The sequence below is a fragment of the Leptodactylus fuscus genome, chromosome 1 (genome assembly GCF_031893055.1).
Source record: "Leptodactylus fuscus isolate aLepFus1 chromosome 1, aLepFus1.hap2, whole genome shotgun sequence".
Classification (NCBI taxonomy): Eukaryota; Metazoa; Chordata; class Amphibia; order Anura; family Leptodactylidae; genus Leptodactylus; species Leptodactylus fuscus.
In genome coordinates this window covers 360,117,914-360,141,131 of record NC_134265.1, presented here as the reverse complement: position 1 = coordinate 360,141,131, position 23,218 = coordinate 360,117,914, and positions in this window count along the sequence as shown.

Genomic DNA, 23,218 nt, shown 5'->3' with positions numbered 1-23,218 from the left:
TTTATAGATAGGTTCCTAGGAGTCCTAAGAGTATTCTACACTATGTATTATAGATAGGTTCCTAGGAGTCCTAAGCGTATTCTACACTATGTATTATAGATAGGTTCCTAGGAGCCCTAAGAGTATTCTACACTATGTTTTATAGACAGGATCCTAGGAGCCCTAAGAGTGTTCTACACTATGTTTTATAGATAGGTTCCTAGGAGTCCTAAGAGTATTCTACACTATGTTTTATAGATAGGTTCCTAGGAGTCCTAAGAGTATTCTACACTATGTTTTATAGACAGGTTCCTAGGATTCCTAATAGTATTCTACACTATGTATTATAGATAGGTTCCTAGGAGCCCTGACAGTATTCTACACTATGTTTTATAGATAGGTTCCTAGGAGTCCTAAGAGTATTCTACACTATGTTTTATAGACAGGATCCTAGGAGCCCTAAGAGTGTTCTACACTATGTTTTATAGATAGGTTCCTAGGAGTCCTAAGAGTATTCTACACTGTTTTATAGATAGGTTCCTAGGAGTCCTAAGAGTATTCTACACTATGTTTTATAGACAGGATCCTAGGAGTCCTAAGAGTGTTCTACACTATGTTTTATAGATAGGTTCCTAGGAGTCCTAAGAGTGTTCTACACTATGTTTTATAGATAGGTTCCTAGGAGCCCTGACAGTATTCTACACTATGTTTTATAGATAGGTTCCTAGGAGTCCTAAGAGTATTCTACACTATGTTTTATAGATAGGTTCCTAGGAGTCCTAAGAGTATTCTACACTATGTTTTATAGATAGGTTCCTAGGAGCCCTAAGAGTATTCTACATTATGTATTATAGATAGGTTCCTAGGAGCCCTAAGAGTATTCTACACTATGTTTTATAGACAGGTTCCTAGGATTCCTAATAGTATTCTACACTATGTATTATAGATAGGTTCCTAGGAGCCCTGACAGTATTCTACACTATGTTTTATAGATAGGTTCCTAGGAGTCCTAAGAGTATTCTACACTATGTTTTATAGACAGGATCCTAGGAGTCCTAAGAGTGTTCTACACTATGTTTTATAGATAGGTTCCTAGGAGTCCTAAGAGTATTCTATACTATGTTTTATAGATAGGTTACTAGGAGTCCTAAGAGTATTCTACACTATGTATTATAGATAGGTTCCTAGGAGCCCTAAGAGTATTCTACACTATGTATTATAGATAGGTTCCTAGGAGCCCTGACAGTATTCTACACTATGTTTTATAGATAGGTTCCTAGGATTCCTAATAGTATTCTACACTATGTATTATAGATAGGTTCCTAGGAGCCCTGACAGTATTCTACACTATGTTTTATAGATAGGTTCCTAGGAGTCCTAAGAGTATTCTACACTATGTTTTATAGACAGGATCCTAGGAGCCCTAAGAGTGTTCTACACTATGTTTTATAGATAGGTTCCTAGGAGTCCTAAGAGTATTCTATACTATGTTTTATAGACAGGATCCTAGGAGTCCTAAGAGTGTTCTACACTATGTTTTATAGATAGGTTCCTAGGAGTCCTAAGAGTATTCTACACTGTTTTATAGATAGGTTCTTAGGAGCCCTAAGAGTGTTCTACACTATGTTTTATAGATAGGTTCCTAGGAGTCCTAAGAGTATTCTATACTATGTTTTATAGACAGGATCCTAGGAGTCCTAAGAGTATTCTATACTATGTTTTATAGACAGGATCCTAGGAGTCCTAAGAGTATTCTACACTATATTTTATAGATAGGTTCCTAGGAGCCCTAAGAGTATTCTACACTATGTATTATAGATAGGTTCCTAGGAGCCCTAAGAGTATTCTACACTATGTATTATAGATAGGTTCCTAGGAGCCCTAAGAGTATTCTACACTATGTATTATAGATAGGTTCCTAGGAGCCCTAAGAGTATTCTACACTATGTTTTATAGATAGGTTCCTAGGAGTCCTAAGAGTGTTCTACACTATGTATTATAGATAGGTTCCTAGGAGTCCTAAGAGTATTCTACACTATGTTTTATAGATAGGTTCCTAGGAGCCCTAAGTGTTCTACACTATGTTTTATAGATAGGTTCCTAGGAGTCCTAATAGTATTCTACACTATGTATTATAGATAGGTTCCTAGGAGCCCTGACAGTATTCTACACTATGTTTTATAGATAGGTTCCTAGGAGTCCTAAGAGTATTCTATACTATGTTTTATAGACAGGATCCTAGGAGTCCTAAGAGTGTTCTACACTATGTTTTATAGATAGGTTCCTAGGAGTCCTAAGAGTATTCTATACTATGTTTTATAGACAGGTTCCTAGGAGTCCTAAGAGTATTCTATACTATGTTTTATAGACAGGTTCCTAGGAGTCCTAAGAGTATTCTATACTATGTTTTATAGACAGGTTCCTAGGAGTCCTAAGAGTATTCTATACTATCTCCCTATATTATAAAAATGAATTTCTGTCTGTCTGTCTGTCTGTCTGTCTGTGCTCTAATGCGAACCAAACGACTGGACCGATCTTCACCAAATTTGGTACAGAGATACTTCAGATAACCGGGAAGGTTTAAGACGAGACTCCAACTCACTCGGACGTACCGTTGCTGAGATACAGCATTTCAAACACAGTGCCCCCCCCTTAGCCAATACAAACCTGCAAGACTTTCACTCATATTCCAACTGCAATACACACGGTCACTCCACATACACAACCCAACACTGATATCCAAACTGAGATACACGCATTAGAGGATTAGATACACAGATCAGCACACAGTATCACACACCAGAGGATTAGATACACGGGTCTGCACACAGTCCCACAAACCAGAGAATTAAATACGTGCCTCTGCACACAGTTCCACACACTGAAGGATTTGATACGTACATCTGCACACGGTTCCACATACCGAAGGATTAGATACAGGCGTCTACACACAGGTCCACACTCCAGAGGATTAGATACGCGCGTCTGCACACATTTGTACACGCCATAGGATTAGATACACGCGTCTTCACACAGTTCCACACTCCAGAGGATTAGATACGCGCGTCTGCACACAGTTGTACACGCCATAGGATTAGATACACGCGTCTGCACACAGTACCACATGCAGTAGGATTAGATACATGCGTCTACACACAGTTCCACACACCGAAGGATTAGATACGCGCCTCTTCACACAATACCACACAGGGAAAGATTAGATACGTGTGTGTGCACACAGTACCACACTTTGGAGGATGAGATACATGCCTCTGCACACAGTACCACAAGCCAGAGAATTAGATACGCGTCTCAGCACACAGTATCACACGGGGGAGGATTAGATACGCTCATCTACACACAGTACCACATGCCATAGGATTATATACGCACGTCTGCACACAGTACCACATGCTGGGGGATTGGATACATGCTTCTACACACAGTTCCACACACTGTAGGATTAGATACGCACCTCTTCACATAATACCACACAGGGGAGGATTAGATACACGTGTCTTCACACAGTTGTACACGCCATAGGATTAGATACACGCGTCTGCACACAGTATCACATGCCGTAGGATTAGATACGCGCGTCTACACACAGTACCACATGGGGGAGGATTAGATACGCACGTCTGCACACAGTACCACATGCCGTAGAATTAGATACGCGCGTCTACACACAGTTCCACACTCCAGAGGATTAGATATGCGCGTCTGCACACAGTTGTACACGCCATAGGATTAGATACACACGTCTGCACAGAGTACCACATGCCGTAGGATTAGATACACACGTCTACACACAGTTCCACACTCCAGAGGATTAGATACGCGCGTCTGCACACAGTTGTACACGCCATAGAATTAGATACACGCGTCTTCACACAGTACCACATGCAGTAGGATTAGATACGCAACTCTTCACACAGTACCACACAGGGGAGGATTAGATACGTGTGTGCACACAGTATCACACTTTGGAGGATTAGATACATGCCTCTGCACACAGTACCACAAGCCAGAGAATTAGATACACGTCTCAGCACACAGTATCACACGGGGGAGGATTAGATACGCGCCTCTTCACACAATACCACACAGGGGAGGATTAGATACAGGCCTCTGCATACAGTACCACATGCCAGAGAATTAGATACGCGTCTCAGCACACAGTTCCACATGGGGGAGGATTAGATACGCGCGTCTACACACAGTACCACATGCCATAGGATTATATACACGCGTCTGCACACAGTACCACATGCTGGGGGATTGGATACATGCGTCTACACACAGTTCCACACACTGTAGGATTAGATACGCACCTCTTCACACAATACCACACAGGGGAGGATTAGATACACGTGTCTTCACACAGTTGTACACGCCATAGGATTAGATACACACGTCTTCACACAGTACCACATGCAGTAGGATTAGATACGCGCGTCTACACACAGTTCCACACGCCAAAGGATTAGATACGCAGCTCTTCACACAATACCACACAGGGGAGGATTAAATATGTGTGTGTGCACACAGTACCACACTTTGGAGGATTAGATACATGCCTCTGCACACAGTACCACAAGCCAGAGAATTAGATACGCGTCTCAGCACACAGTATCACATGGGGGAGGATTAGATACGCTCATCTACACACAGTACCACATGCCATAGGATTATATACGCACGTCTGCACACAGTACCACATGCCGGGGGATTGGATACATGCTTCTACACACAGTTCCACACACTGTAGGATTAGATACGCACCTCTTCACATAATACCACACAGGGGAGGATTAGATACACGTGTCTTCACACAGTTGTACACGCCATAGGATTAGATACACGCGTCTGCACACAGTATCACATGCCGTAGGATTAGATGCGCGCGTCTACACACAGTTCCACACTCCAGAGGATTAGATACGCGCGTCTGCACACAGTTGTACACGCCATAGAATTAGATACACGCGTCTGCACACAGTACCACATGCAGTAGGATTAAATACGCGACTCTTCACACAGTACCACACAGGGGAGGATTAGATACGTGTGTGCACACAGTATCACACTTTGGAGGATTAGATACATGCCTCTGCACACAGTACCAGAAGCCAGAGAATTAGCCGCGTCTCAGCACACAGTATCACACAGGGGAGGATTAGATACGCGCCTCTTCACACAATACCACACAGGGGAGGATTAGATACAGGCCTCTGCATACAGTACCACATGCCAGAGAATTAGATACGCGTCTCAGCACACAGTTCCACATGGGGGAGGATTAGATACGCGCATCTGCACACAGCACCACACGCAAGAGTCATTAGATACGCGCGTCTGCACACAGTTTCACTTACTGGAGGATTAGATACGCGCCTCTTCACACAATATCACATGGGGAGGATTAGATATGTGCATCTGCACAAAGTACCACACCAACAAGAATTAGACACTTGCATCTAAACACAGTACTACACGGGGAAGGATTAGATACAGCTTTACTCCAGGTATCCATAACAACTGATCACAGGTTTTTCACTGACATCCAAAATGAGATACACATAATCACATGACGCTTATGGACATACACACAAACAACATACCAAATACACCAGTGCAAAACTGGACAATTCTTATGGGGCCACTACACAAACATAAAATGTAATATACCCGTGCGAAGCCGGGTCCTCCCTCTAGTGTTTTATAAATAGGTTCCTAGAAGCCCTAACAGTGTTATAGACTATGTTTTATAGATAGGTTCCTAGGAGTCCTAAGAGTATTCTACACTATGTTATATAAATAGGTTCCTAGGGGCCCTAAGAGTATTCTACACTATGTTTTATAGATAGGTTCCTAGGAGTCCTAAGAGTATTCTACACTATGTATTATAGATAGGTTCCTAGGAGTCCTGACAGTATTCTACACTATGTTTTATAGATAGATTCCTAGGAGTCCTAAGAGTGTTATACACTATGTTTTATAGATGTTTATACCAAACTTGTTTGACCTGAAATTAATCAGGAACCCAAGAAGACAGACCAGAACTCGTAACGAATCTTGAGGTTCGTCCATCTGTAATATTGACCCTGACCTAGATCATCATTCTTTTCCTTCAACCCAGGGTGATGACATTGACTAAGAGGTGGAAACTGAAGCTGACACACTCTTGAGAAGCCAGCAAACTTCCCTCGTAAGCCTCCAATGACATGTCTTGAAGTAACACATTGCCCCTGTGATCTGATACATGAAGTAATCATTCACTGTCTTCTGCAGCTCACATAGAAGCTCAAGCATGTTTAAGGTGGAGTTACACGAAGTTGGAATGTTGCAGATAAGGCGTTGCAGAGGCAGATCATTTTGTTGCTGCAAATTGAACAGGGTAGTTTTTTTCAACATAAAAATGGCCGAAATGTGCTATGAGGGACACCTCTTTTAAGCCAGTGTTAATAAAGCGTCAGCTTAAGAACATAAGCCATACATTAACAATGTGTTATGTGTCCTTACTGCAACGATATTGGTGCTATTGTCGATGGCAATGCTGCCTATTTTGAGTTGGCGAGAAGACATCCAGCGGGATACTTTCTGCAGGATACAGCGAAGCCGCTCCTCCGCTGTGTGGCTCCTCTGATCCAGGCTGGTTAAATACAAGACTGGCATTGATCCACCTTACACCCATAAAATGAGGGGGTAGGAGGAGGTGAAAGACATGTGGAAGCAATGACCTGCTCTGGTGAAGTTGGTGGAAGGAAATGGTCCAGAGAGGAGGATCTAGAGGAGGTGGATGGGCCCTGCATGGTTTTGAAACTGGGCCTGTACAATCTGCAGGGAACTAGCATCTGGCATTGTTGCATTTCCGGATTGAGGCCAATGTCGCCCAAAGCATTGACTCAGTGGGCCATGAAAGCCATGCATTATCCTTGCCACAATTTCTGCTCCAAATGTTGACATTAGCGTGCACCTTTCCACCAGACTAACATTCCCAATGAAAGGCCCACGTTCTCTGACACATGGCAATATAAAACAAGGATAGCTTTCCTAGAGAAATAATGGAGGCTAGGTATCCTCCATCAATGCTGAGAGCATGCCATCAGTTGGCAAAATGCAGCGCAATCCACTTAGATATATGGCAACGACTGCTCTGCCAGAAGCTTGACCAAGTGTGAGTTAAGTTGAACAACTGCCTGATGACTTGGTTCATATTGCTATTTCCTGGACACGTATTCCTTCAAGGATGACAGACATTGGTGTGGAAGAGGAAGAGGAGGAAAAGAAGCAGTTGGTGATGATGATGATAACGATGACCATGTGCTAGGTGTAGATGTGACTTTCATTCTCAGGACATACAACAATTCATCAGCTACTGGCCACGGTGACACCTAAAACAGAACGAGTGTTGCTGTTGCTCCCTACATTCTTATTGTTAGTACTTGCATGCACATTTCCTCCTCCTTCTGTTCCCTGACCTGTTTTTTTTTTTTTTTTTTTTTTCATTTTTTAGCAAACAGCTATTTCAAGTTAGTTAGCAAAGCACTAAATACGTGACCTGATTGGTGACTATTATACTAGAATTGTGTCAGTCTGATTTAAATAACTGAAATTTTTAGCACACTCCATCACACTGTGTATCGATTCTCACTCCGTCACAGTGTATCGATTCTCACTCCATCACACTGTGTATCGATTCTCACTCTGTCACACTGTGTATTGGTTCACACTCCATCACACTGTGTATTGGTTCACACTCCATCACACTGTGTGTATTATATTAAGGTGACCCCCAGGAAAGGTGCTTAAACATAAAAACAGTCATACTTAGCATTCCTGAACTTGCGGTGACCTGGGTGAGTCCCCGTCCCATTTGAGCCTCTTCTGACCTCCTATATGATATCAGTGTCCCAAAAGGACCATGGACTTCTGTTATTGGGCCTCAGTGGCCACATGGAGCTTGCCGATGCCATGACACTTGAGGCCTAGCGCATGACGTTGGTGCACCTCACTTGACCACTGAGGCCCAATCATGAACTTAAGAGGTCCTCTAAGGATGCGTACATCACTCAGGAGACCTGAAGAGGATGGGAACTTGAAACATGCCATGACAGAGCCCAGGAGACACAAGTATGACTTGCTGTTACGTTTACGCATCTCCCCTGGGCCTCTGCTTATCATACTCTGGAGTTTGATGAAACCTGGGAGTATAATAGTGGTGTGTGCAAGGTGAGCCCTAAAAATTTCAGATTCACCCGAAACCAAAATTTTTTGAAAAATCAGAACAAATCCAGTTTGCTCATCCCTGGTGTCCATCAATCTATTCTCTTGCACAGACCACCAGTGATGTTTCCATCCGCTTCTTCTCTACTAATGACCCCAATCACTATCATTCTGAGTCAGTTTTATGATTTGGAGTAAGGGGGCAAAAATTCCTTGTCTACCTAAACCAAATCTGTACGATTATTTTTATCCAGTCGAGAGTATATTTTTGTATGTTTTTGTCCCATCTAACTAAGCGATAAACAGCAACAAGCCGATATTCACTCCTATAAAACAAGGTGGCGACTATGACGCATGAGAGTAGTTTCACTTCTACATTGAGAATCCAATAACTGTCATGTCTAATCTTAACATATTATTGAAATATACAAAGTACGGGCCCACGCCTCTGGGTGTCGGGACCTCCTCACCGCAGGAAGCTTTTTGTTTTGACCTGTGCTGGAAATTACAAGGAGTTCCCTGCCTGCAATTGGGCTGTTCATTAAATACTACAATTAAAACCGTCTATAGAGAAGCCCTGGGAAAGCAACATATGCCCTGGAACAAGAATGTGCTCTAGAAGTTTAGGGTGTTAGCAATTACATGTGTCCTGTCATTACGGGGATGGGAAATGCTCAGAAGCAGGTCGGGAGGAATGTGGTGCCTTTATCGAGCAAGAGAGAGTCATGGAGGTGTCTGCCAAGCATTGTATGCTAAATAACCTTAGGCATCAGGGTGATCCCGAAGTTGTGATATGAAGGTGTAGCCATCAGGTGTGGCCGTGAAATAGTTTGGCAAGATGGACGCCATATTTGTCAGCACACCTGTATATCTGTAGAGCATTATGTTAGTAATTAGCTGTCGATAGCCAAGGGCAAAGTCACGCTCTACGTCAACAGGTGGTGGAGTGTTGGGAAGTCCATGTTCTTCATTAATTAATTGTGTCCTATAAAAATGAAAATGAAATTAGGCAATCCAAGGCAAGGAAGGAACCAACACGTGGCAGATATAAATGTAGATACAGTCCTATGAAAAAGTTTGGGCACCCCTATTAATCTTAATCATTTTTTGTTCTAAATATTTTGGTGTTTGCAGCAGCCATTTCAGTTTGATATATCTAATAACTGATGGACACAGTAATATTTCAGGATTGAAATGAGGTTTATTGTACTAACAGAAAATGTGCAATATGCATTAAACCAAAATTTGACCGGTGCAAAAGTATGGGCACCCTTATCATTTTATTGATTTGAATTCCCCTAACTACTTTTTACTGACTTACTGAAGCACAAAATTGGTTTTGTAACCTCAGTGAGCTTTGAACTTCATAGCCAGATGTATCCAATCATAAGAAAAGGTATTTAAGGTGGCCAATTGCAAGTTGATCTCCTATTTGAATCTCCTCTGAAGAGTGGCATCATGGGCTACTCAAAACAACTCTCAAATGATCTGAAAACAAAGATTGTTCAACATAGTTGTTCAGGGGAAGGATACAAAAAGTTGTCTCAGAGATTTAACCTGTCAGTTTCCACTGTGAGGAACATAGTAAGGAAATGGAAGACCACAGGGACAGTTCTTGTTAAGCCCAGAAGTGGCAGGCCAAGAAAAATATCAGAAAGGCAGAGAAGAAGAATGGTGAGAACAGTCAAGGACAATCCACAGACCACCTCCAAAGAGCTGCAGCATCATCTTGCTGCAGATGGTGTCACTGTGCATCGGTCAACTATACAGCGCACTTTGCACAAATAGAAGCTGTATGGGAGAGTGATGAGAAAGAAGCCGTTTCTGCACGTACGCCACAAATAGAGTTGCCTGAGGTATGAAAAAGCACATTTGGACAAGGCAGCTTCATTTTGGAAACAAAAATTGAGTTGTTTGGTTATAAAAAAAGGCGTTATGCATGGCGTCCAAAAAGAAACAGCATTCCAAGAAAAACACATGCTACCCACTGTAAGATTTGGTGGAGGTTCCATCATGCTTTGGGGCTGTGTGGCCAATGCCGGCACCGGGAATCTTGTTAAAGTTGAGGGTCGCATGGATTCCACTCAGTATCAGCAGATTCTTGAGAATAATGTTCAAGAATCAGTGACGAAGTTGAAGTTACGCCGGGGATGGATATTTCAGCAAGACAATGATCCAAAACACCGCTCCAAATCCTCAGGCATTCATGCAGAGGAACAATTACAATGTTCTGGAATGGCCATCCCAGTCCCCAGACCTGAATATCATTGAACATCTGTGGGATGATTTGAAGCGGGCTGTCCATGCTCGGCGACCATCTAACTTAACTGAACTTGAATTGTTTGTCCAAAATACCTTCATCCAGGATCCAGGAACTGATTAAAAGCTACAGGAAGCGACTAGAGGCTGTTATCTTTGCAAAAGGAGGATCTACTAAATATTAATGTCACTTTTCTGTTGAGGTGCCCATACTTTTGCACCGGTCAAATTTTGGTTTAATGCATATGGCACATTTTCTGTTAGTACAATAAACCTCATTTCAATACTGAAATATTACTGTGTCCATCAGTTATTAGATATATCAAACTGAAATGGCTGTTATAAACACCAAAATATTTAGAACAAAAAATGATTACGATTAGTAGGGGTGCCCAAACTTTTTCATAGGACTGTATGTGTCCTGGGTAAGGACCAAATGGGGGAAATGACTATACTGTGCATGAAAGATCTGACTTCACCTTAAACCATCTTCAGACATGTCATTCAGGCCAGCCAGAAGGTGCTAGTGGTGAAGGTCCATGATCCATAGCTAATACGAAGGGGCTGGAGTACTCGTACAAAGTATTTCTGTCCACATAGCAAAGTACAATATCCTTTTGGGGCTTATAAGGAGTCAACCACCACCAAAATCACCTCAAAACCACTTATCTGCTCGGCCAAGAAAATTGGTGCACTGGGGGCATGGCCGGAGCTCCTGTTCTCGCCTGTAGTTACTGCAGATCAGAACTTATCAATCTTTGCTCTAGGTGGAGCTGAGTGACAAATAGAGATGGGCAAACCTCATAAAAAATTTTCTGGAATACCCCAAGGTTCATCTGCTTATTTCACCCTGTCCGATGTTGGGGTCTCTTTTAACTCTAAAGAACAATAGGAGGTCTCAAGAAGATGCAGAAACATAAACACTGATACTCACCTTCCCTCACCTATCCTGGACTCCAAAATGACATTCCAGGACCCCTTGAGGTCCTCTTCAATTGTCTTCTGGCCTCTTGGGTGACATCGCAGGCTCCAAAGAGCAATGGGTCTCTGCTGCAATGTGGGGTGTGCCGACATCATGGAGATTGGGGTTGAGATACTGATAGATAAGTAGATATTGGTGGTGGTAGGGACATAACTTGACATTTCTGGGTCACAATGGAAAATTAACAACAGGCCCTCGACTGCAATGTCCTATTTATAACCCTACTGTCACCTATGGCCACCTCAGACACAAGGACCTGGGTTCAGTAACTGCCTCCACACACCTCTTATAGCGGCTCTACCACAGGGCCGTGGCCAAATTTGGTCAAATGGTTTTGCGGATAGAGAAAAATTGTGCAGCCATTTGGAAAGCAAGTCTTGGCCATGTCGACTGCGACTCCTCGTCCTCACCCAAAGTCTTTATGCAGAAAGAAGGTGGATCCAACCATGGTCCATGTTCTTACCACAAATCGAAAACCGTTGTCTATGCTGTACCACCTGCTCTGTCACATATACAAAATGATTGTAATACATAGAGATTAGAGATGAGTGAACACTAAAATGTTCGAGGTTCGAAATTCGAATCGAACAGCCGCTCAATGTTCGTGTGTTCGAACGGGTTTCGAACCCCATTATAGTCTATGGGGAACATATACTCGTTAAGGGGGAAACCCAAATCCGTGTCTGGAGGGTCACCAAGTCCACTATGACACCCCAGGAAATGATGCCAACACCTCTGGAATGACACTGGGACAGCAGGGGAAGCATGTCTGGGGGCATCTAACACACCAAAGACCCTCTATTACCCCAACATCACAGCCTAACAACTACACACTTTACACACTCAATACCACCTCTCTGACAGTAGGAAAACACTTTGAAACATGTGTATTTGGCACTTGCAGTGAGGAGAGCTTGTCACCAGCAGTGAATTTGGCCCTTGTAGTAAGTTGAGGTTGGCACCAACATTTGTTTTGAAAATCAGGGTGGATTGAGCCTCTAACCAGCAGAGTTTGGGCAAATTCATGGTGGAGGGAGCCTCTAAACACCCCAGTTTGGACCAATTCATGGTGGAGGGAGCCTCTAAAAACCCCAGTTTGGACCAATTCATGGTGGAGGGAGCCTCTAAAAACCCCAGTTTGGACCAATTCATGGTGGAGGGAGCCTCTAACCAGCCCAGTTTGGACCAATTCATGGTGGAGGGAGCCTCTAAAAACCCCAGTTTGGACCAATTCATGGTGGAGGGAGCCTCTAACCAGCCCAGTTTGGACCAATTCATGGTGGAGGGAGCCTCTAAACAGCCCAGTTTGGGCAAATTCATGGTGGAGGGAGCCTCTAAAAACCCCAGTTTGGACCAATTCATGGTGGAGGGAGCCTCTAAAAACCCCAGTTTGGACCAATTCATGGTGGAGGGAGCCTCTATAAAACCCAGTTTGGACCAATTCATGGTGGAGGGAGCCTCTAAACAGCCCAGTTTGGACCAATTCATGGTGGAGGGAGCCTCTAAACAGCCCAGTTTGGGCAAATTCATGGTGGAGGGAGCCTCTAACCAGCCCAGTTTGGACCAATTCATGGTGGAGGGAGCCTCTAAACAGCCCAGTTTGGGCAAATTCATGGTGGAGGGAGCCTCTAAAAACCCCCGTTTGGACCAATTCATGGTGGAGGGAGCCTCTAAACAGCCCAGTTTGGGCAAATTCATGGTGGAGGGAGCCTCTAACCAGCCCAGTTTGGACCAATTCATGGTGGAGGGAGCCTCTAAAAACCCCAGTTTGGACCAATTCATGGTGGAGGGAGCCTCTAAAAACCCCAGTTTGGACCAATTCATGGTGGAGGGAGCCTCTAAAAACCCCAGTTTGGACCAATTCATGGTGGAGGGAGCCTCTAAAAACCCCAGTTTGGACCAATTCATGGTGGAGGGAGCCTCTAAAAACCCCAGTTTGGACCAATTCATGGTGGAGGGAGCCTCTAAAAAACCCAGTTTGGACCAATTCATGGTGGAGGGAGCCTCTAACCAGCCCAGTTTGGACCAATTCATGGTGGAGGGAGCCTCTAAAAACCCCAATTTGGACCAATTCATGGTGGAGGGAGCCTCTAAAAACCCCAATTTGGACCAATTCATGGTGGAGGGAGCCTCTAACCAGCCCAGTTTGGACCAATTCATGGTGGAGGGAGCCTCTAACCAGCCCAGTTTGGGCAAATTCATGGTGGAGGGAGCCTCTAAAAAACCCAGTTTGGACCAATTCATGGTGGAGGGAGCCTCTAAAAAACCCAGTTTGGACCAATTCATGGTGGAGGGAGCCTCTAAACAGCCCAGTTTTGGCAAATTCATGGTGGAGGGAGCCTCTAAAAAACCCAGTTTGGACCAATTCATGGTGGAGGGAGCCTCTAAAAAACCCAGTTTGGACCAATTCATGGTGGAGGGAGCCTCTAACCAGCCCAGTTTGGACCAATTCATGGTGGAGGGAGGCTCTAAAAACCCCAGTTTGAACCAATTCATGGTGGAGGGAGCCTCTAAACAGCCCAGTTTGGACCAATTCATGGTGGAGGGAGCCTCTAAAAACCCCAATTTGGACCAATTCATGGTGGAGGGAGCCTCTAACCAGCCCAGTTTGGACCAATTCATGGTGGAGGGAGCCTCTAACCAGCCCAGTTTGGGCAAATTCATGGTGGAGGGAGCCTCTAACCAGCCCATTTTGGGATAAATATAACAGTCCATGGAGTCTCATCTTCCTCTTGTTTGGTGACAGCTGGACACGTATTGGGCAGCGATCTCCACAGTGGCCTCTTCTTCTCCCAGTAGGATGTAGAGTTTCCTCTTCTCGTCTGCAGATATGAAGTCTGGGATGTGGGCAGAGAGTCTTTGGTAGTAGACGGCCCTCATAGCTGAGTATTTGGTGCAGTGTAGCAGGAAGTGGGTCTCGTCTTCTAGGGCCCCCTGGTCACAGTGCTGGCACAGTCTCTTCTCCCGTGGCTTGTACGTCTGTCTGTATCGCCCCGTCTCTATCTCTAGGTTGTGGGCGCTCAGTCTGTATCGGCTCAGGGTCTGTCTGTGCTTGGGATGGCGTATTCTCTCCAGGTAGGTGGCCATGGTGTAGTCCCTTTGTAGGGATTGGTACACGGTGAGTTTCTTGGAGTTATTTATTTCGTTTCTCCATTCTTCAATGTACCGCTCTCTGTTTGCCTCTGCTAGTATTAGCAGAATTGTGCAACGCTTATGGTGGATGAGTATGAGGATGCGGAGGAATTGGAGAGGTTGAGTACAGACATGGAGTTTCATGTTGGGGTGCTTTACACAGGTGGGCACAAAAATGAAGGCTCTATCCAGTGGTGGTTCATTTTTATCAAAGTGAGCCGGTCGGCACTCTCAGCTGACAGACGGGTGCGCTTGTCAGTGATGATGCCACCGGCTGCACTGAACACCCTCTCAGATAGGACGCTGGCGGCAGGACAGGACAGCACCTCCAAGGCATATAGGGCAAGTTCAAGCCACAGGTCCAACTTCGACACCCAATACGTGTAGGGCGCAGAGGGGTCGGAGAGGACAGGGCTGTGGTCGGAAAGGTATTCCCGCAACATGCGCCTATACTTCTCACGCCTGGTGACACTAGGACCCTCTGTGGCGGCACTTTGGCGAGGGGGTGCCATCAAGGTGTCCCAGACCTTAGACAGTGTGCCCCTCGTTTGTGTGGACCGGTGAGAACTTGGTCGCCTACTGGAGGAACTGTCCTCCCTGCCGCCAACGTCACATGCTGGAAACATCTCCATCATATTCTGCACCAATTGCCTGTGGCAAGCATTGATGCGATTGGCCCTCCCCTCTACCGGAATAAAAGACGAGATGTTGTTTTTATACCGGGGGTCAAGGATAGCAAAGATCCAGTACTGGTTGTCCTCCATGATTTTGACAATACACTTGTCGGTTGTAAAGCACCCCAACATGAACTCAGCCATGTCTGCCACAGTGTTAGTTGGCATGACTCCTCTGGCCCCACCGGAAAGTTCAATCTCCATTTCCTCCTCATCCTCCATGTCTACCCATCCGCGCTGCAACAATGGGACGATTCGAAGTTGCCCGGAAGCCTCCTGTATCACCATCACATCATCGGACAACTCTTCTTCCTCCTCCTCCTCCTCCTCCTCCTCCTCCTCCTCCTCCTCCTCCTCCATTAAACGCGATGAAGCGGACAGATGTGTGGACCTACTCTCCAGCTGTGACGGATCGGATGCTATCCCTGACTCCTCTGTGTGATCTGAGTTATCCCTGATGTCAATCAGGGATTCTCTCAGAACACACAAGAGCGGGATTGTAAGGCTCACCATCGCATCCTCAGAGCTCACCCTCCTTGTGGACTCCTCAAACACCCGTAGGATGTCACAAAGGTCTCTCATCCATGGCCACTCATGGATGAGAAACTGAGGCAGCTGACTTTGTGGCACCCTAGGGTTTTGTAGCTGGTATTCCATCAAAGGTCTCTGCTGCTCAACCACTCTATTCAACATCTGAAACGTTGAGTTCCAGCGTGTGGGGACGTCGCACAAAAGCCGGTGTTGTGGCACATGCAGGCGTTGCTGGAGAGATTTTAAGCTAGCAGCGGCTACTGTCGACTTGCGAAAGTGGGCGCACATGCGCCGCACTTTCACCAGTAGCTCTGGAACATTGGGGTAGCTCTTTAGGAAACGTTGCACCACTAGGTTGAAGACGTGGGCCAGGCATGGAACATGTTGGAGTCCGGCAAGCTCCAGAGCTGCTACCAGGTTCCGGCCGTTATCACAAACGACCATGCCTGGGCCCAGGTGCAGCGGCTCAAACCATATTGCCGTCTCATCGAGGAGGGCATCCCTCACCTCGGAGGCAGTGTGCTGTCTGTCCCCCAAGCTGATCAGCTTCAGCACAGCCTGCTGACGTCTACCAACGCCAGTGCTGCAACGTTTCCAACTCGTAGCTGGGGTCAATCTAACAGCGGAGGAGGAGGCGGTGGCGGAGGAGGAGGCGGTGGCAGAGGAGGAGGCGGTAGAGGAGGAGGAGGAGGGGGGGTGTTCTTCTCGTGTCCCTGCCAGGAATGTTAGGCGGGGAGACGAGGTACACCGGGCCAGTTTGGGAAGCAGTCCCAGCCTCAACTACATTCACCCAGTGTGCCGTCAGTGAAATGTAGCGTCCCTGTCCGCATGCACTTGTCCACGCATCGGTGGTCAAGTGGACCTTTCTGCAAAGCGCGGAACTAAGGGCCCGCCTGATGTTGAGTGACACGTGCTGGTGCAAGGCGGGGACGGCACACCGGGAGAAGTAGTGACGGCTAGGGACGGCATAGCGAGGTGCCGCAGTTGCCATCAGGTCCAGGAAGGCGGGAGTTTCAACAACCCGGAACGCCAACATCTCCTGGGCCAGCAGTTTAGCGATGTTGGCGTTCAAGGCTTGCGCGTGTGGGTGGTTAGCAGTGTATTTCTGCCGCCGCTCCAATGTCTGAGAGATGGTGGGTTGTTGTAAAGAAGCGCCTGATGGTGCTTTTGATGGTGCAGGAGAAGGAGATAAGACAGGAACAGGGGAGGATGAGGGAGAAGTCAACAAAGTGGCGGAGGCAGATGAAGTGGTGTCCTGGCTCGTCCTCTGGAGTGCATCGCCAGCACAGTCAGCAGTGGCAGTGGCAGTGGCAGAGGCAGTGGCAGAGGCAGAGGCAGTGGCGTGAACGGCAGGCGGCCTTTGTCCTGCCGTTGCTGCCTGCCACTGATTCCAGTGCTTGGATTCCAAATGACGGCGCATTGAAGTGGTGGACAGGTTGCTCTTCTCAGAGCCCCTAATCAATTTCGAGAGGCAAATTGTGCAGACAACACTATATCTGTCCTCGGCGCATTCCTTGAAAAAACTCCACACCTTCGAGAAACGTGCCCTCGAGGTGGGAGTTTTTCGGGGCTGGGTACGAACTGGAACATCTTGGGAGATTCCGGGTGTGGCCTGGCTTCGCCTAAGCTGCTGACCTCTGCCTCTGCCTCTAGCTACCCTTTTTGGTGCTGCACTTGCCTCAACATCCACACTACTTTCCCCGCTTGACATCCCCCCTGTCCAGGTCGGGTCAGTGTCCTCATCATCCACCACTTCCTCTTCCAACTCCTGTCTCATCTCCTCCTCCCGCACAATGCGCCGGTCAACTGGATGCCCTGACGGCAACTGCGTCACATCATCGTCGATGAGGGTGGGTTGCTGGTCATCCACCACCAAATCGAACGGAGATGGAGGAGACTCTAGTGTTTGAGCATCTGGACACAGATGCTCCTCTGTTAGGTTCGTGGAATCGTGACGTGGAGAGGCAGGTTGAGGGACAATGAAAGGAGCGGAGAACAGCTCTGGGGAGCAGGGACAGTTGGGGTTATTGTTCTGTGAAGCTTGGGAATTTTGGGAGGAAGGAGGACAAGACTGTTGGGTAATAGGAGGAGAGGAGGCAGAGTCTGACTGGCTGCTGGACAATGTGCTGTAAGCGTTCTCTGACAGCCATTGCAAGACCTGTTCCTGGTTCTCGGGCCTACTAAGGTTTGTACCCTGCAGTTTAGTTAATGTGGCAAGCAACCCTGGCACTGTGGAGTGGCGCAATGCTTGCTGCCCCACAGGAGTAGGCACGGGACGCCCTGTGGCTTCACTGCTACCTTGCTCCCCAGAACCATTCCCCCGACCTCGCCCACGGCCTCGTCCACGTCCCTTTCCGGGAGCCTTGCGCATTTTGAATTCCCAGTTAGAAATTGGCACTATATACCAGTAGCAAAAATTGTGGGTGCACGTAACCCCAATATATTCTTTGAATTCCCAGTCAGACAATGGCACTATATACCAGTAGCAAGAAATGAGGGTATTTATAACCCCAATATATTCTTTGAATTACCAGTCAGACAATGGCACTGTATACCAGTAGTAAAAATTGTGGGTGCACGTAACCCCAATATATTCTTTGAATTCCCAGTCAGAAACTGGCACTATATGGCAGTAGCAAGAAATGAGGGTATTTATAACCCCAATATATTCTTTGAATTCCCAGTCAGAAACTGGCACTGTATACCAGTAGTAAAAATTGTGGGTGCACGTAACCCCAATATATTCTTTGAATTCCCAGTCAGACAATGGCACTATATGGCAGTAGCAAGAAATGAGGGTATTTATAACCCCAATATATTCTTTGAATTCCCAGTCAGACAATGGCACTGTATACCAGTAGTAAAAATTGTGGGTGTATATAGCCCCAATTCTATTGCTAGGGGACTTGCAGGGTATTTCTGGGGTGAAGGTGGGGGGGCACACCGTTGGAACGGGTATCGGGGGTATATATCGGGTATACGGGAATACACTGACAGTGTATTCCATTCAGGATCCTGGGAAAGCTGGGTTGCGGCGATTGAGCCCGTCAGTGCCACGTTACACTGACAAGCTTCTCCCTGGAATTTAGCTCTTACAAGAGCTGTTGGTTGTCTTCTCCTTCCTATCCTAGCCTGTCCCTGCCTACCCAGAATCTAAGCCCTAGCTAGCTGGACGGAAACCTCCGTCCTCGGTGAATTGCAAGCTCAGAATGACGCGAACCTGGGCGGCGCTGTTCTTTTAAATTAGAGGTCACATGTTTTCGGCAGCCAATGGGTTTTGCCTACTTTTCTCAACGTCACCGGTGTCGTAGTTCCTGTCCCACCTACCCTGCGCTGTTATTGGAGCAAAAAAGGCGCCAGGGAAGGTGGGAGGGGAATCGAGTAATGGCGCACTTTACCACGCGGTGTTCGATTCGATTCGAACATGCCGAACAGCCTAATATCCGATCGAACATGAGTTCGATAGAACACTGTTCGCTCATCTCTAATAGAGATGGGCGAATCAATTTACAACAAAACTGATTTGTCCCGAATATTCCAAATATTTCGTCTCGTCTTCAGACCCCTGAATATAATAATTTCCCTTCCAATTCTATCCATCAGAACAAACAAATTTTCTAAATCTTGCCCGTTTTGTTTGGCCCCAGATAGTAATATTATACATAGTGTAAGGGTTACTGCACTATATGGTGGTATACTGTGAGCACTGTAGACAGTATAATGTAGTACTGTATAGTGGGATCATCTAAGTGCCATATGGTATTAGGGGGCCCGGTGACAGCCACTACCGCTGCATTTTTTTTATTTTTTTTTAATAGGCTGTAACGGGCCCTATTCACTTGCCAATCCTGGCAGGTGAATCGGCAAGTGAAGGGGTCACTATGGGACATAGTACTGTGTGCAGGGGCCACTATGGGACATAATACTGTGTGCAGGGGCCACTATGGGACATAATACTGTGTGCAGGGGCCACTATGGGACATAATACTGTGTGCAGGGGCCACTATGGGACATAATACTGTGTGCAGGGGCCACTATGGGGGATAATACTGTGTGCAGGGGTCACTATGGGACATAATACTGTGTGCAGGGGACACTATGGGGGATAATACTGTGTGCAGGGGCCACTATGGGGGATAATACTGTGTGCAGGGGCCACTATGGGACATAATACTGTGTGCAGGGGCCACTATGGAGCATAATACTGTGTGCAGGGGCCACTATGGGACAATACTGTGTGCAGGGGCCACTATGGGACATAATACTGTGTGCAGGGGCCACTATGGGACATAATACTGTGTGCAGGGGTCACTATGGGACATAGTACTGTGTGCAGGGGCCACTATGGGGCATAATACTGTGTGCAGGGGCCACTATGGGACATAATACTGTGTGCAGGGGCCACTATGGGGGATAATACTGTGTGCAGGGGCCACTATGGGGGATAATACTGTGTGCAGGGGTCACTATGGGACATAGTACTGTGTGCAGGGGCCACTATGGGGCATAATACTGTGTGCAGGGGCCACTATGGGACATAATACTGTGTGCAGGGGCCACTATGGGGGATAATACTGTGTGCAGGGGCCACTATGGGGGATAATACTGTGTGCAGGGGTCACTATGGGGCATAATACTGTGTGCAGGGGTCACTATGGGACATAGTACTGTGTGCAGGGGCCACTATGGGGCATAATACTGTGTGCAGGGGCCACTATGGGACATAATACTGTGTGCAGGGGCCACTATGGGACATAATACTGTGTGCAGGGGCCACTATGGGACATAATACTGTGTGCAGGGGTCACTATGGGGGATAATACTGTGTGCAGGGGCCACTATGGGGGATAATACTGTGTGCAGGGGTCACTATGGGACATAATACTGTGTGCAGGGGACACTATGGGGGATAATACTGTGTGCAGGGGCCACTATGGGGGATAATACTGTGTGCAGGGGCCACTATGGAGCATAATACTGTGTGCAGGGGCCACTATGGGACATAATACTGTGTGCAGGGGGCACTATGGGACATAATACTGTGTGTAGGGGCCACTATGGGGGATAATACTGTGTGCAGGGGCCACTATGGGACATAATACTGTGTGCAGGGGGCACTATGGAGCATAGTACTGTGTGCAGGGGCCACTATGGGACAATACTGTGTGCAGGGGCCACTATGGGACATAATAATGTGTGCAGGGGCCACTATGGAGCATAATACTGTGTGCAGGGGCCACTATGGGACAATAATGTGTGCAGGGGCCACTATGGGACATAATACTGTGTGCAGGGGTCACTATGGGACATAATACTGTGTGCAGGGACCACTATGGGACATAATACTGTGTGCAGGGGACACTATGGGGGATAATACTGTGTGCAGGGGCCACTATGGGGGATAATACTGTGTGCAGGGGCCACTATGGGGGATAATACTGTGTGCAGGGGCCACTATGGGGGATAATACTGTGTGCAGGGGCCACTATGGGGGATAATACTGTGTGTAGGGGCCACTATGGGGGATAATACTGTGTGCAGGGGCCACTAAGAGACATAATAGAGTGCGGAGGAGGGGGCCGGTCGAGGTCTTCGACGTCGGCGCAGGTTGGGAAGGGGGGCCATGTCAAAAGTTCACCACGGGGCCCCACCATTCCTAGTTACACCACTGGTGTAATCTTCTCGTCATGTGTATCCACCTTGGGACCCCATCTGCTCAAACCGTGGTTAACCATGGACACCTGCGTACCCCATAACCTAAAACAAAATCTGCGACAGAGTCTCCGACACAGATGTGAACAAAGCTGAAGACTGGATCCACCTAAACCACATCAATCAGATCCCACGTTCAATCCGTTGGCAAAGTCTTTGCAAAGTTCCTCCTCATCGCAGATACCTTCTTGTAAGAAACGTGCGGCCATCCATGATGGAGAGTGAATGTCGCCCCTCGGGCCCCGCGTATGGGGCTATTATGTTATCATCATTATTCTTATTATTCCTCCCCGCCTTATAACATTGCTGAAGGCGGAAACAAGATCAGAGAATTTACAAATGTCATGTTTGCCAGGAAAAATACAGGTGAAACGCAGCCCGGAGCCCGATGGCAACCACTGGAGGAATGCACATGTCTGCCGGCACATCTTAGCGGTAATTGCAGGGCTGTCATGTGACGGAGTAGTCGTCTGCGAGGTAAATCCATGTAATTAGCCCAATCACACGCTTCATCCTCCCTTACAGCAAGAATTTAGAGAAGCAAAGAAAATCTAATATTCTCTTAATCTCTTAAAGGTATTTGAGTCCTCGCCGTGCGCCGTGGGTGAGGTCAACGGAGAAGCCAGGGAGGAGCAGTCAGCAGGCAGGGGAGCGTACGGTAGTGACATATCGCGTTTCTCAAAGGTCAGGTTTAATTAAAGTTTATTTTTTAGAAATTAAGTCAAACGCGTCGGCCGCCCATTTCCTATTCGTTTTTCCATAATGTACCTTTCGAATTCCGTTCCATTGCCAATAATCTAAAATCCTTCCTCAAACGCAAAGGCCAAAAATAATTCTTTCTAAACTGGAATGCAGATTTTTTTTTTTTTTTTTCTTCACTTTTTCCAATCACTTTGAGCCAGAAACATTAAGTATTCAGGTATGGAATTTCCCTAATGAAGAACGGCTGATGGGACAGACACAAGTTTCCTACCGTCACCTCCTCCCCCCACCGCAGCCTTCTCTCTCTGTACGATACCTGGATGACGGGAACTTATGTCCTCGCACATACAGAATAAAGCGCAGCCATTCACCATTGACGCTTCCGTCTACGTTGATACACATTGTCAGAATTTGACAATCCCGGACGAGTAAAAGACACGGAGTGTGCAGAACAAGGATCGGGGAAGGTTTATACACGGCCCTCAGTAATAGAATCTCATTGTCTGTGACTTTCAAACACTCTGAGTTTTTCCAGAATATTCAATGAGGGCGACCTCGTGACTACATGTATTCCAAGAAAAAGAATGGAAGTACGGTAGTACATGAGGCGGTGTAACCACCATGGCGGCATTACTGCCATAGAGTACATGACTCCTAATAAGAATTATAAAATGATAAGAGGTATATCTGTGCTAAAATAGTAATACTATACTATATAGATGGCAGGATTATGGTCAGAATACTCTGATACATAGGAGTAGTATTATAGTAGTTATATTCTTGTACATAGGAGGTAGTATTATAGTAGTTATATTCTTGTACATAGGAGCAATATTATAGTAGTTATATTCTTGTACATAGGAGCAGTATTATAGTAGTTATATTTTTTGTACATAGGAGGTAGTATTATAGTAGTTATATTCTTGTACATAGGAGCAGTATTATAGTAGTTATATTCTTGTACATAGGAGCAATATTATAGTAGTTATATTCTTGTACATAGGAGGTAGTATTATAG